The following is a 15297-nucleotide window of genomic DNA, read 5'->3' on the forward strand; positions in this document are numbered from 1 at the left end:
AAAATACTTCACCGGATAGGAACCGCATCTTATTCATCTTTATAGCTCCAGGACCCAGTTCTGAGTATGACACCTAACAGGCACTCATTAGATATTTGTTACATCAGACATTCCTAATTGACTCCAACATATTCATCAAAATATTTTATTTTGTAATTTGGGTCATAGGAGATTTCACATGGAATAAGTAGTCTTCAAAAGACTTTGGGTTGCAAATGACAAAAAAAAATTTCTTGCTCTATCTAAAATAGGAATTTATTAGAAAGGATACATGGAACTCAAGATCAAAATATACTGGATTTTACCAGGCACTAGAAACAAACCAGAGTGGCCCCAGGAAGCCCAGTTGATTCTTTCTCTCTTTGATCACATGATCTATCATTGCTGTTTCTCTCCTCAGAATCCCTTCCTTCATCTCTTTCTTCGAAGCCTATATTTTTCTGCTACTTCATACACATGACAGAAAACAGTAATCCAACCCGATCCCTACATGAGCTCCCAGCTTTAGTGCCACCAACTAACTGACTCAATCTCTCCATGGTCCAATTCTAAATTCCTGGGAGCAAGAATTCAGTTGATCTAGCTTGGGTCAAGAATCCACCTCATAGTTCCCTGGTTTATTGCTACTCAGCAAGAGGCCATGAAAAACAGGTTCTGAAAGGTGAGGGCAGGCAGCTGCTCCAAAAAAAGACAAGTGTGAGGGTGTGAAGATCATAAATGGTAGAGAAAAAAACGTCATTTTTAATACCTTTGTAATCACCTCAACAGAAAAGTACTAGGCTGGGATCTTTACTAAGTCATAAATGTGAAGTCATTTTGCAAGGAAATACAATTATATCCTCACCTGTAATTTCCATTTTCGAACATTCATATACTGGTATCTACACAATACATAACTCTCCAGAAAATTTAGGGAAGACTCAACTAAATATTTATTTGAAGAACAAATATTCTAAATTCAGTGACGTAGTAGTGTGTTGCTTCCATTTTCATCAGTTTATCTACATGAAACAGAATAAATATAAGACACCAAAACACTTTGGTCATTCAGTTTGGACCTCGGGTGTCGTTATTCAATATAGATCAAGCCAGTGTATTCACATGAAGAAGAAAATTATGCAAATACTAAATCAAGATGCAACCTTTTTATCTGTATTTTAGTTTCAATAAAACTAGAGATAACAGGATAGAGATAGCTAAAGATTGTGTTTGCCATTCTAATTCTTTGAAAGAAATGCCTCTTATTCTGTGATCATGTCCATCCTCCATTTTGTGTGTGAGTTAAAATGGATATGCTGTTAGTTCTGTCTTTTCATATCACTCCTTGGTAAATTAAAAGATTGCAGTATTAAATAGGCATTGCATATATTATTTTTGTTGAATTTACTTGTTAGTGATGGGAAAAATAAAACAACTATAGTTATAGCACAGGTACATTAAGGAACTTAACACAATAAAATCAGAAAATAGATAGTAAAGGGGTAATGGCAGAGAAAAAGTCAAGAAGGGAAGGCATAATTTGAAATGATGACAACTGAGTATATATTTTGTAGCTCTGAAGTTTTTAGGAGTCAGGAGAAACCTGTTTTCTCATTCTCATTGTCACACACTGTGGTAGGCAGGATAATGTTCCCCAAAGATACCCAGGCCCTAATTCTTGGAACCTGAGCACATGTTACCTTACATGGCAAAAGGGACTTTGCAGTTGTCATTAAGATTAAGGATCTTGAGCTGTGGATAGTCTGGATGGGCCCGATCTAATGAGTCCTTAAAAGTAGAGAAACTTCGCCAGCTGCAGAAAATAAAAGCAATGACAGCATAAGAATTCAAGGCCCTTTTGCTGATTCTGACATGCAGAGGATACATGCAAGGACTAGAAGGAGGCCTCTAGAAGTTAGAAAAGGCAAACAGATTCTCCCCGAGATTCTTCAGAAGGAATGGAGGCCTGTCGATACCTTCGTTGTAGGACTTCTGACTTCCAGAGCCATGAGATAAATAATTTATGTTGTTTTAAGCCACTAAGTTTGTTGTTATTAATTACAGCAACGATAGGAAACTCATACAGACACACAGGTGCAAACTTGTTCATAGAAAAGAAAAAGGTTTTGGTTTCCCTGGTCCTGAACTCCAAAAGAAAACATTACACCTAGAAGCTTTACAACAGGATAATGATCCCAATTGCAATATTGAAAAAAAAAGTTTGGCAGAGGTAGTCTTCATATGGCATTCTTATTTATTTTATTTATTAATTTTAATATTTTTACTTTATTATTTTTAACAATAGCTTTTTAGGGAAAAAAAAACACAGTAAGAAGGGCGAGGGATTTGGTTCATAGGAGAACCTTTAGCAACGAACAGTTAACATCCCTAACTTAAAAAAAAAAACCAAAACAAGCAAACAAACAAACAAAAACCCTACATAATAAAATACCATTCATTCGTTACAATAAAAATAACCAAAAAATAATGGAAACACTGTACTCTCCATAAGGATCATGATTTTGACATCTGGACGGTGACTTTTTTGATTTGAATTCCCTGGAATATCAATTACAAAGAACACGTTTGCAAAATGGCTTCAAAACAAGGCATACCCAGATTTGTATCAGCCAGTGTGCCATTAAGTATATGCGACACTAAGATACAGGAAGTGTTGTAAATATCTCCATCTAAGAGACTAAATTGACAGAACTACAACTTTTCTATTCTTTAAATTTTTAAGTGCAGGCAGCCCTCGCTTTGCACAAGAGTGAGGCGCTGTATAAATGGCGGTACAAGCTGAAACCATGCAATGTGATCATGATAAGCAATGGGAAAAAACACAATTGTGCTATTCCCTCTAAAAATTGTGTCAAAATATTAAAAACTCAATGTCAGTTATAAGTATTTAGAGCAATAAAAAGCAGTAAAACTAATATTTACTTACTACATTATAATTGCACACATTAGAAACACTGAAAATTAGTGCTTTAGTTCTTTGTAAAAAGCTTATCAAGTTAGGCTTCATGGGCCGTATAGTTTCTGTTGTAATGTGAAGCAGCCATAGACAGTATGTGACATATGTGGGTGTGTGCCAATAAAACTTTACTTACAAAAAACAGGCAGTGGACCTAGACCATATGTGATCTGGTCTAGGCCTCTGACTCTGATAACTTGGAAAGAGCAGACACACAAAGCTACATAATGTGAGAAGTTACTTTAGGGGTTAATCAAATAAACTTCATTTTGTAGATGAATTAGATGAGGTCCTGAGAGGTTGAATGATTAGCTTTAAGTAACAAACTAGGGGCAAAACCAAAACTCAGACCTGTAGCTCCTGACTCCTAATATATTTTCTTTTTGCTTCACTGTATTGCCTTTACTGTGCTGGGAGTAATAGAATTTATTATTAAATTGTTGAAATATGTAAAAAAAAAAAAGGAGTCATTTGAACAGTGCTTGCTTTCTTGTCATAGTATAAATTATAGTAAGGAGTAAGGAGCAAGCATCTTTTCTATGCTTTAGCAAATTATCACACTCATTTCTATGTTTTCATCAGCTTTCAACATTTTATCTTTTGCTCTTACAGCAACAGGAAATAGCTCTGAGTTCCTTTTCTGTGAAGTTTTATGTTGGTGTCATTTGCTCTGGGACATTTTTACCCTTTATATCACAGTCACTTTTCTTATTTATATCAATGAGTTTGCCTTCATGAAGTTTTTCTGGTTGTGTATCTAGAGTCTAGGCAGCTTATCCACAGTCTAGAGTCTACAGCAGCAAGGTCAACATCCCTCGGATCTGTGTCTTCAAGTACATCACTTATGTTTGATTCAAATTTCACTCCCAATAATATCATGTTTTTTTCTTTACTGAACCTTCATTTTTGTTGGCAAATTTCCAACTTCCGGTACCAATATTTGTACCTTGTCACTTGGTTTTAGCACTGAGAGATACGAAAGAAACACAGCTACATGCTTTGCTGTCTGTGTGTGAACTGAACAATAGCTGTGCAGGGACCAATCAATAGACTTTGAAAGAAGTGATGCAATCGGTCATTACAAATGATACTCATCTGTTGTTTACATACGAGTGATCTGTGGGCTGAAGAGCTATGAGCAAAGTTTGTACTTCATGCAATTGCTTACAGTTAATATACTGTGGTAGTTGATACTTGAATATGCCATTCAAGTACTGGTGTTATTTAGCTAAACCTAAATAACTGAAATCCATGCATATCACAACCAGGTAAAGCAAGGATTGTCTGTATTGGGATCTGAGGACACAATGAAGCTGAACAATGAAAACTCAGTTTTAAAAAGACGTGAGGGAGAGGAGAAATGACTTTTTAAAACAACAAATAATAAAGTTTTTAAAAAGACATTAAAGAAAGTAACCTTGTTATTGAACAAATATAGATAAGTCCATTCAAAATGTGATTGAGAAGTACTAGGAAATAGGAGATAATGTAAAAGAAACATTCTTTTCTTGAATATAAGTGACAAAAGGAGATCCTTAAAGAAATCAATACAGCAGGCTACAGAGAAAAGGATTGGGGGAAAATCCAGCCAACAGATGCACACAGAACATAAAGACAGTTTTATAAAGGCAAAACATGCTAGAATTTTTTCCATAAAGCCCTTGAATTATGATAAATGTGAGTGCTGTGTATATATATTTGGAAAACCAACTGTGCCTTCTGCTTTAGTTGCCATTTTTGCACCAATAATTTCTTAAACAATATTCTATTTCTAGAGCATAACTCTGTCACCGTAGTGTAGCCAAGCTTTTCTTTGACAAATCAAGTACTAAATAATTCATTGGTGCTCTGAGGGGAAAAATATCCACAGCATACTGCTACAGAAAGTTTTCCTTCCTATAAATAGAAGAGCTTAACAGAGATATGCAGAGGCATGTCCTCTGTGTGTACACGCGCCTTCAAAATGAACCAGGATGGAGTGCTTACAGTAGGGAGGAGCTGGACCTACTGGGCAGCCGTCTGTTCATCTTATTATAATATTTTGCTGCCATTGTTCTTTACCTGAGGTTAATGGCATTACACTGGCTTAATTAGCTGGGCATAAAATATATTCTTTCACTAAAGAAAACTTAATGGTTTTTCTAAGAACCAATAGTAATTCATAGGGCTTATTTTATGTATTTCCAATCTTTTATTTCAGATAGTTTCCTTATTTTTTTAATTGAAGTATAGTTGATTTACAATGTTGTGTTAGTTTCAGGTGTACAGCAAAGTGATTCAGTTATATATATATATATATATATATATATATATATGCACATATATATTATATACCTATATATACACACATATATATATTATATACATATATATAATATATTCATTTTCAGATTCTTCTCCCTTATAGGTTATCATAAAATATTGAGTATAGTTCCCTGTGTTGTACAGTAGGTCTTTGTTGGTTATCTATTTTATATATAGTAGTGTGTATATGTTAATCCCAAACTCCTAATTTATCCCTCTCTCCCTTTTCCACTTTGGTAACCATAAGTTTCTTTTCTATGTCTGTGGGTCTATTTCTGTTTTGTAAATAAGTTCATTTATATCATTATTATATATTCTTAAAAGAGATGGGAGACTATAGGATGGTAGGGAGAGAACACATGTGTGTGAACCAAAAAATAATTTTGAGACAGAATGGTTGTGATGGCTCTTTCCAAGGATGAAAATATATTAGTTATGTGAATACGCAGTAAAAATATGGATATCATATATAAATCACTGATGAGGACATGAAAAAAGTAAAAACCTTTTTTAAAAAGAATTATCTTTTCTCAAAATCTGAAGAATGGAGTCAGTAAAATCTGATTTTATTTTAAAAGAAATATCAATGTTTGTTAGACAAATGCATCTATCTTCCTCTCCCATACCAGGTACAAAACAAATTGAAGGAATAATGTAAACACTCATAAGGTATTTATGTTGCATATCTCTAGGGATCTTGGCATGCTTGACAAAATTCATACAATTAATTCTTCCTCTACCCCTATGAGATAGGAAGCTAGCAGACATTATTAGACAGTAACACAACTAATGTGCATATGTGGACGCAGGGAAGCTGGTGAGTCTTCAGAGGAGGCTGGGCCTACTGGTTTTCTGCCTTTGGGCAAGGAGAATGGCTGCGGGGAAACTACTCTTTCCGAAGTCACCAGTCCCTTTGCCTGCACAGGGAGTTCTTTTGCCTCTAGTTCTTCAATCACTAAATTTATTTGAGTAACTCCCTAAACTGAATACGAAGTCTTCAAGTAAGTAAACTTTCTGGCTCTCCTCTACTCACTTTCTCACACTTCCTAAGAGCAGATTGTCCGGTAGTTTTGAGTCCCTTTGTCTGTAACCAATTTCCAAGCATTAACTGTTACTAAATTGTACATCTCAAGCTCTGTCTCCACAGGCTCAGAAGGAGATCCAGACCCTCTTAATTTTATCTGCACTATTTCTGCAAACCCACAGCAGTTGTCCCTCTCATGTTGATTCCTTGCAAATTCAAGTCTTTTCGATATTCTATTGAAGAACTCTTTTTAAAAATTATTTATTTATTTATTTTTGGCTGTGTTGGGTCTTCGTTTCTGTGCGAGGGCTTTCTCTAGTTGGCGGCGAGCGGGGGCCACTCTTCATCGCGGTGCACGGGCCTCTCACTATCGTGGCCTCTCTTGTTGCGGAGCACAGGCTCCAGACGCGCAGGCTCAGTAGTTGTAGCTCACGGGCCCAGCTGCTTCACGGCATGTGGGATCTTCCCAGACCAGGGCTCGAACCCATGTCCCCTGCATTGGCAGGCAGATTCTCAACCACTGCACCACCAGGGAAGCCTGAAGAACTCTCTTAAGTTTCTATACATTTGTATTGCTACTCCCTCACCAATGGACCATGGAAATTTGGCTGTAACAAGGAACATCTGCATATGCTACGTTATGTGATACTCAGAATCACCTCTGCCTTGGCTTTGGCCTTGAAAGAATGGTGGTGTTAATTATCTTAACAACTGAATCTCTCCGGTATTAATATGTAATCTAGAGCTTACGTTACATTTACCACGTGTTTTGCAATGTACTAAGCACTTTACATTCACTACCATATGAAATACCAATATTTATGAGGACGGTTTTTTTATTACATGCACTTCCAGCTTAAAGAGACTTTGAGTTCAGATTGTAAATTGTCCACAGTCCCACAAAAGCAAGTGCGGACTAGAACTCAAGCCCATGATTCTTTCACTGTAAGTCGTGTGTTCTGAACCACTAAAATTTAATACTACTAAAATTGTGTGCTCAACAATTATTTACTAGATTACTAATAAATAATCTCAAGGGGACAAGAGAGAGAGATTCAAAATTGAGGTGTTGGGATTAGCTGAGTTATATGCCATATTTCTCATAGTTTTTTTTTCATCTTCATGAAAAAGCTGTATTTTTACAATGTAACAGAATGAACTTAAGTTGCACAGTTTATGTAGCTGCTTGCATATATTTTTGATAGCCCTATCACATTTCCAACAGATACATTTGCTCCCTACCCCACCTGCAACTCGAGGCCTTGAAATATTAGAAACAGGTTTTACCTCGTTGCAATGTGTATGAGGTGACAGAGGGCACATAATGAATAAGTAGAAAATGTAGGAATATGACCCCATCTTCCTGTCATTTTGAAGACGACACAATAAGTTCCTCATGCTCTCCTATCAAGAAAAGTACACCATATTTGTGTGGTAGCATTGTTCCAGCGATACATTAGGGGGCATGTGTTGTTTTGCTCTTTTCTTTCAATACTGAAGTTGAAGCTTTAGGTAAAATATGAGAATGATATTATCATTATGTGAGGAAAAAGAGTATAGTTGATATCAAGGTTTCTCTCACCATTTAAGTCATGAATAGAATATAAGCCAGGTGAATTTTGGCTGTGCCCTATAATTTATTTAAATATACTTTCACTCTTCTGGAAGTCTTAGGGGTTTATTTGCAGAATTATTGTTTTGTAATATATACAGGTAATGCTGGGGTATTAAGAACTCTTCGTTTAGAGCTTTACAGAAATTTAATTTCATATAACAAGAATATGAAGGATCACAGACCTGCTGGGTCCCAGTTTCCAGGTGTATATTACAATAAATGAAACCAAGGATGGGTAAAGTAGGCTGCAGGGTGTTTGTCAAAATACCCACAGCCATTTTTCAAACACTATGAGATTAACTCAAACAGAAAGATGTTTACCAATTTCCTTTTTGCTCTATCTTTTATGTCCTTCTGAACTTTATTGAAAAATGAATCTGTGTGTTGCTGGTTCTTTTTGACTTTATTCATCTCAATTTCATTGGTTTATTTATAATTTTAAAGAGCTCAATTTTGTCTGAAAAAATAGCAAGTTATTATATGTCTCAAGACATAATTTTACATATTCAACTACGTAATTTTCATGGTGTTTCCTCTTACAAGATTTTTATGTTGCAGGATCCCCTTCTTTTTTAAGGCCAAATAATATTCCATAATATGTATATACCACATTTTATGTCCATTCATCTGCTGATGGACATTTAGGTTGTTTTCACATTTTGACTATTGTAAATAGTGCTGGGATAAACATGGAAATGCTAGCACTTATGTGAGATCCTGATTTCAAAAAAAGAAAATCCTGCAATATGCCGCAACATGGATGAACCTGGAGGACATTATGCTAAATGAAATAAGCCAGTTCCCAAAGGACAAATACTGCATGATTCTACTAATATGAGGAATCTAAAATAATCAAACTCATGGAAGCAAGGAAGAGCATTGCGTTTCCAGGAGCTGAGAGGAGGGGGAAATGAGGAGTTGCTAATTGATGGGTACAAAATTTCAGTTCTGCAGATGAATAAATTCTAGCAGTCTCCTGTACAATGTCATACCTATATATTTTAAAACTGTATTATACACTTACAAATCTGAGAGGTAGTTCTCATGTTAACTGTTCTTATCACAATCAAACATTTCTTAGAAAGATTTTTGTAACACAAGAAGAGCAGGCCAAGTAGGTCAAACTAATCTACTAATTACTAATTAATACTAATTACTAATGAGTAATCATACATGAAAATAAATAATAAGGCATCATTGACACTATAATATAAATTATTTTAAATTTATTCAAATAAAATTTACTTATCAGTTACTATGTGTTCTTTGTAAGACACTAGAAATATGAAGATGAAAAATTGCAGTCATTGGTTTAAGAAGTTAAAGGTGATACACAAATCACAGCCGATCTTCAAGGAATGAAGTCATCAGTTATGCTTGGTCAGAGTCAGGGAAAGATAACAGAGTTGTTGACAATTGAGTCTTAAAAGCGAAGAATAGCTTATCAGATGAAAGAGGGATTGGAAAGTAAAGAGATTTCTAGACTAACTAAAAATACTTTTAAAGGGATGAAGACATGAGATAAGTAGGGGTCTTCAAATGATTTAGTATGCTCGGAACAGGTGTAACTGAGACAGTAGGAAATGAGGGTGAGGGAAGCAATAGCCATGACTCCTAAGTGATGAAGCGATGGGAACATGCTAGATCTTAATTTATTACAGCAGGCCAAGGAATTTAATATTTATTCTGTGGTGATAAAAAGGCACTGAAAGATTAAAACAGGGGTATGTTATATTAAGGTTTTTTGTATCAGTAATAACATTACAGCAGCAATATGAAGGGTAGATCAATGGCAAAAATGACCAGATCTAGGGGTACCCCTCAACTAACATTTGCAATAGTCTAGACAAGAGATGATAGAGGCTTGCATGAAAGTAGCAGGAGTCTGGATGGAGGGAAAAACTAAGAAATCAAAATTATTTAGTAGTATAATTTGAGAGGAATTAATAACCAGTTATATATAGCTCATGAAAAAGGGAGAAAGATGAATAATGGCTAAATTAACTGCTTTAGGTTACTCTGTTGATGGCAGGACTCATTGAAAAAGAACATGAAATTTTAGAATGTAAACAGATTCCAGGGAAAATAATGAATTCAATTTTGGAAAATTCATAATTTGTGATTCATAATTTAGAAGTAAAGCAAGTCATCAGAGTTAGATTTATGAGTCATTAGCATCTATGTGGCGACAAAGTTACTGGAATAAATAAGATTGTCAAGTGATCATATAAAAAAAGCAATAGAGAATCAAGGACAAACATAAGTAAGCACTATCATTTTAAAGGACATATAAAAGGGGAAGAATAATGGAATAATGGCCAGAAAAACAGAGGTAGAGACAGAGAGAGGAGAATCATGAAAGAAAACATGTTCAAAAATCCAGGAAAAGGTAAAAAAAAAAAAAAAAAAAATTCCAAGACTTAAGAAAACTAAATAAGAATTCAAAAGTGTCCATTGGTTTTAGCAATTAAGAGATCATAGATCATCGATTTGGCAGCATTGGTGACGACAGAAACCAGATAAGATGATGGGAGACATATGAGATTTAAACTTGCGGAGACAGCAAGCATAAAGGTCGGAGAATCTTGTCTGTGGAGGGGGCGAGGGAGGCTGATACCAGGAGGAGAGATACAATTTAGACAGTAAGAGTGACTTCATCATGTTCAGCATTTGAGAACTGAGCCAGAAGAAAGGTAATAGATTAAGATGGGGAGACAGAATATGAGAAAAAGTCCAGGAGAAGCTGGATAGGAATGAAATAGAGTGTAGTTGGAAGAATCAGCCTTGAAGAGGGTGGGGGAGAGAATGAAGATGAAGTCACAGGGCTCTCTTGATGTGTAGAGGCAAGAAGGTGAGAGAGCTCTTGCCTAAAGGCCTCTGTCCTCTGCCAAGGTGTTTCCAGGTTGTCAGCTGGAGGGAGGTGAGGAGGGGAGAAGGTCTGATCAGAATGGTTGAGGTTTAGAACAACCACTGAGAGAGAAAGCAGAGAAAATTAATGAAGGAAGCTCTCGAGGGCTGACTGAGATTTGCTTTAATGAAAGTATAGTAATATTTGTTCATTCATGTATATATTAACATATTCAACAAATATTGATTGAGCTTCTACTATGCCCAGGGATTGTCTGGGTGTTAAGGAATTAGCAATGAATAAAAACAGAAATTTTCAGTCGCATGGAATTGGAGGGGTAAATGAGAAACACAGTACATAAGTAAACTATATACTATTACATACTCTGTCATTATTCTCTGGCTTTTTCCTAATTGGGATCACAGTTTCTGTCTTTACAGGTTGATGTTAGCTCTAAGTGAGCTAATTTATTGTGAATGCACTTTTTAAAAGATAAAGGGTTTCACAAATGATGACCCATGACCCAGATCCTGAAAACAAATGCTGTCATTGATGAGCGGACCATATGGATACAAGAAAAATAACAGAAGAGAAAAAAATGCATTTCACCACAGGATAAAACATGTACAGTATTAAATTATGAATGTGTTTTAATATCAATAGGGTGTTTTTTGCATGCACACTAAGCTTTGTATGTGCCTGCAAGAGATATGACTATAGCTCAGCCACTGTGGAATAGGAGAACCAGGGTCTGGTTGGGGATACAGGCGCTTGAACAGATAATTCTAACACAATGTGACGTGTGTTTTGGGAGGGATCCAGAGAAAGTACTGTGGGGCCACAGAGGGGTGACTTGTTCTCCCTGGTGTAGCTAGTGAAGGCCTTCTAGCTAACAATATGAAGGCTCCTGCTTGAATAATGAAAGGAGTTTCACAGAGAAGAAGTAAGCCAAGAGACAACAGGAACAACAATTCACATGCTCTTTTTCCACGGTAATATTATGCAAAGATAGGACATTAAAGTCCTCGGTGATAAAACTGACATTTCTTGCAACAGTCATGGCCCAAAAGAAAATGCAGTTCAGTGGTGAATGTCAGTTTCATCAACATGCCTCAGGCCCCGTGGGTGTTAGTTTCCTACTCGACTACACAAAAGGGAGGGGACCAAATAAAATAGTATGAACGACCATCCATCAAGAGCACAGTTCTGTTTGGAGACAAATTTTGATTGAATTTCCTCAGCAGACTATTCAGGTCTCCATGTTCATCAAAGGATTTCATTTAAGTTACCATTAAAGTAAAATTAAGTTGGTATTAACCTTGTCTATTCAAATGATGCCACTGCAAGGTAAACACACCATTCTGACGTGCACGAAAATGAAATGATAAATTGATTCACGTACCACTTGGAATGGATGGAGTCCTTCTAATGAGTGATTACCTGTGGTATAACTATATTGATTGTGTTTGTACATGTCAAATGAGGCTGGCAAGGATGAACTTGAAGAAATCAATCTTGGAACCTGCTAGGATAGCAGCCTCCTACTTTCACAGGTACTAAATCATGAACTTAGAAAAAAAAATGAGCCAAAAACCTGCAAAAGTTTGTAATCTCTTCCCCAAACTATTTGACTTAGCAAAGGATCCCTTAACATAAAAGACAAATATGCGCTCAAATAATGATTTACGGAGGACAAATAATTACAAGAGTTCATTTGAAGACTCACACTCTTCCAACTCGTGTCCCCTTGATGTTATGAGGAGGAGTTATTTATTTCTATTTCTATTTATTTTCTTATAATTACAAAAGTACATTTGGAGACCCACATTCTTATGTCCACCCTTCTCCCAGTATAACGACGAGTTATTTCTATGCTTCTTTCTATATGCTGGACTTCATATTTATGAAAAGAAATGTGTGAAAACAAAGGTGGCAACGTTTATATTTTTATATTTTATTGGAACCACTCCGGAGTAGGTGGGGATAGCCATGCATGTGTACACGTGGGCGTGCACACACATCCACACACAAACCACATCCACACACAAACATTCACGTGGGATAATGTGTGTTATTCAGTAATAGTCCGCTGGCAGAATAAATGTCACTCCCCACCTGCCCTCTTACGATGTTGGAATTCACATTAAGAGAGTCTGAGGATCTGGGGAACTCCCATCCACATGAAATAATTTTGCGTGTATTCTGGAGGAAAACTTCCTAAGGACAGGTTTGGAGTGAGGACTGATATCAGAGCAGATACAACAACACAAGGCCCCGGTCCTGAATACACTCCACCACTACTGAAGCGTGCCATCCCCTTGGTTTCTGAAGAAAGGCTTATGAAACCTGGGGCTAGAATGCCCAGACAGGAACTTACTGACCCAAATCTCTCCCTTATGCTAGAGAATGTTTTCATGTTTCCTTAAAAAGGAAAGACATGCATAATGTCTAGATCATCTGACACAGCAGCCGGGCAGAGCAATTCATTTTCAAGCTTGCCTGGTGATTCTTCTTCCCCAGGGTAGTGAAACAATGGGCCAGTTCAGGGACGAGAAGGACTTTACAGCAAAAAGAGAACATCACCTATTGGCATGTCACTTTCATTGCTTTTAACTCATTGCTTTTAGACGCTTTAGAAAAACCCTTATCTCATGAATCTCTGGTTAAAAAGAGTTCACTCCTTTTACCCTCCTTTACCAGTTATTAATATAACTGTAGCAGTAGTTATAGAAAAATGTAGAGAAGAATAGGTTGTTTTTATATAATGAATTTGCCAGTGATTCCTGTTTGTCAACATCATGACATCTGATGCATCATTAGCTTAAAAAGCCAAATCATAGAATAATCACTCTTCTGTGAACCATCCTTTGAGAAAGCTGACACACAGAGACTTTGTTGGTGGCTACATGGACCACCTGCCTTTAGTGGGCAACAGACGTTAGGGACTGTAATATGAATACGGGAGGTTAGCATATTCATCTCCTTAGCTATATATCTCAATTCCTACCATGATTTTATAATCATCTCTTTCTCAACCTTTGGCGCTGAAACAGATGAAGGTGTGGCTCATTACGGGAGCAGACATTTTTCTCAGGAGTGATACAGAGTCTGAGATACAGGGATTCTGATTCTATAACTTAACACGGGGCTTTTACCCAAGGATATCTTAAAGGAAAATTACAGGAGATACACCTTCTCCTTGCTCTCTCAAATATTATATGTATGAAATCCAGCTGAAATGAAATTTGAGAGCTTCCCTAAAGGGGAAAATTTAACAAAAAGACATTGCTGCATCTGTGAGGACAGAGGGAAGATGAATCTTTCACCACAATAGAGGATGTCTTGCAACATTCTCCCCTGACTAACTTAGAAAAAAGAAAGAAACAGATGTATATTACTTGGTTTTACCAATTTACAGGCCTACTAATGAATCCTAAATTAATAAATAATATTGCAATGTAAAATAATTGTTCGAACGCTTAGAGGCTTAAAGATTTTTCTCTCTCTTCTTTTCCCTTTCACCTTAGTGAATATTATAGATACTTTAAAAGATGATAGCTTCCTCAATGAAGCAATGCTCATATGGGCTAGATATCAGGTACATTTTAAAAATCATTTTATCAATAGAATTTAGCCAAACAGCTGAACCAAAGTTTTCCATTTTCAATTTTTGGATCAACAAGGGTGTGAGACTCATTTTTGCTTTTTAGGTAGTAATGTATATAATTAAATTATTGTGACCATGGATTTTTAATTTGGTCCAGCATGTTGGTATACTTAAAATGGGGTTGGTTTATTTTTAAAAGTATAGTAGAATGGTAGCTTTAAGAGAATAGTCTGTGTGTCTGAATCTGTACACATTTTGTAAGTGAAATTAGTACTGAAGCCTAACCTTCTCGAAGGCTGCTAGAGAGAACTGATCCGTCTTGGAGGCATTGTTGATTCACCTCTAGGATAAAATCTTGGGCTGGGCAAAAAGAAAATAAAATAAAAATTGAGAACCCACAGTGAGCACTAAGGTCAAAGAGCCCTAAGAAGTAGTCACTGTGGCATGAAATGGAGGTTTCACTTTCCTTTCCACTTGGATAAGGATAACAAAACCAGCAATATATTCTCATTAAATAATGATATATTATAAAAGTAATTTCCAAATTGTAGAAAATTTGCAAAATGCATAGAAGCATTAAGAAAAAAATGAAAATCACCTCTAATCCATTGCCTGCCAGACAGGCAATGTGAACATTATGCATTCTATATCTGCTTCCCGTGTTTCTCTATGCTTAATTTCCACAGAATTGTAAAAACTATGCAGGGTTATATTCTGCTCATTCACTAAAAGTATTATGGAAGCATTTCCCATACCACTGAAAATTAGATAATTGAATGCTGAAACTCAAAAGTAGAGAGAGAGTTGATTAAGGGCACTGCTTTATTAAGTAGTGAATTTTGCGTGTGTTTGTAGTGCATTTTGTGTGTGTTTGTGTGTCTGTGTGTCTGTGTGATGTTTAGGGAAAGTGTCATATTTCAGGCATGCATTGTGTGAATCTTGT

Source organism: Balaenoptera musculus, chromosome 11 (genome assembly GCF_009873245.2).
Source record: "Balaenoptera musculus isolate JJ_BM4_2016_0621 chromosome 11, mBalMus1.pri.v3, whole genome shotgun sequence".
NCBI lineage: Eukaryota > Metazoa > Chordata > Mammalia > Artiodactyla > Balaenopteridae > Balaenoptera > Balaenoptera musculus.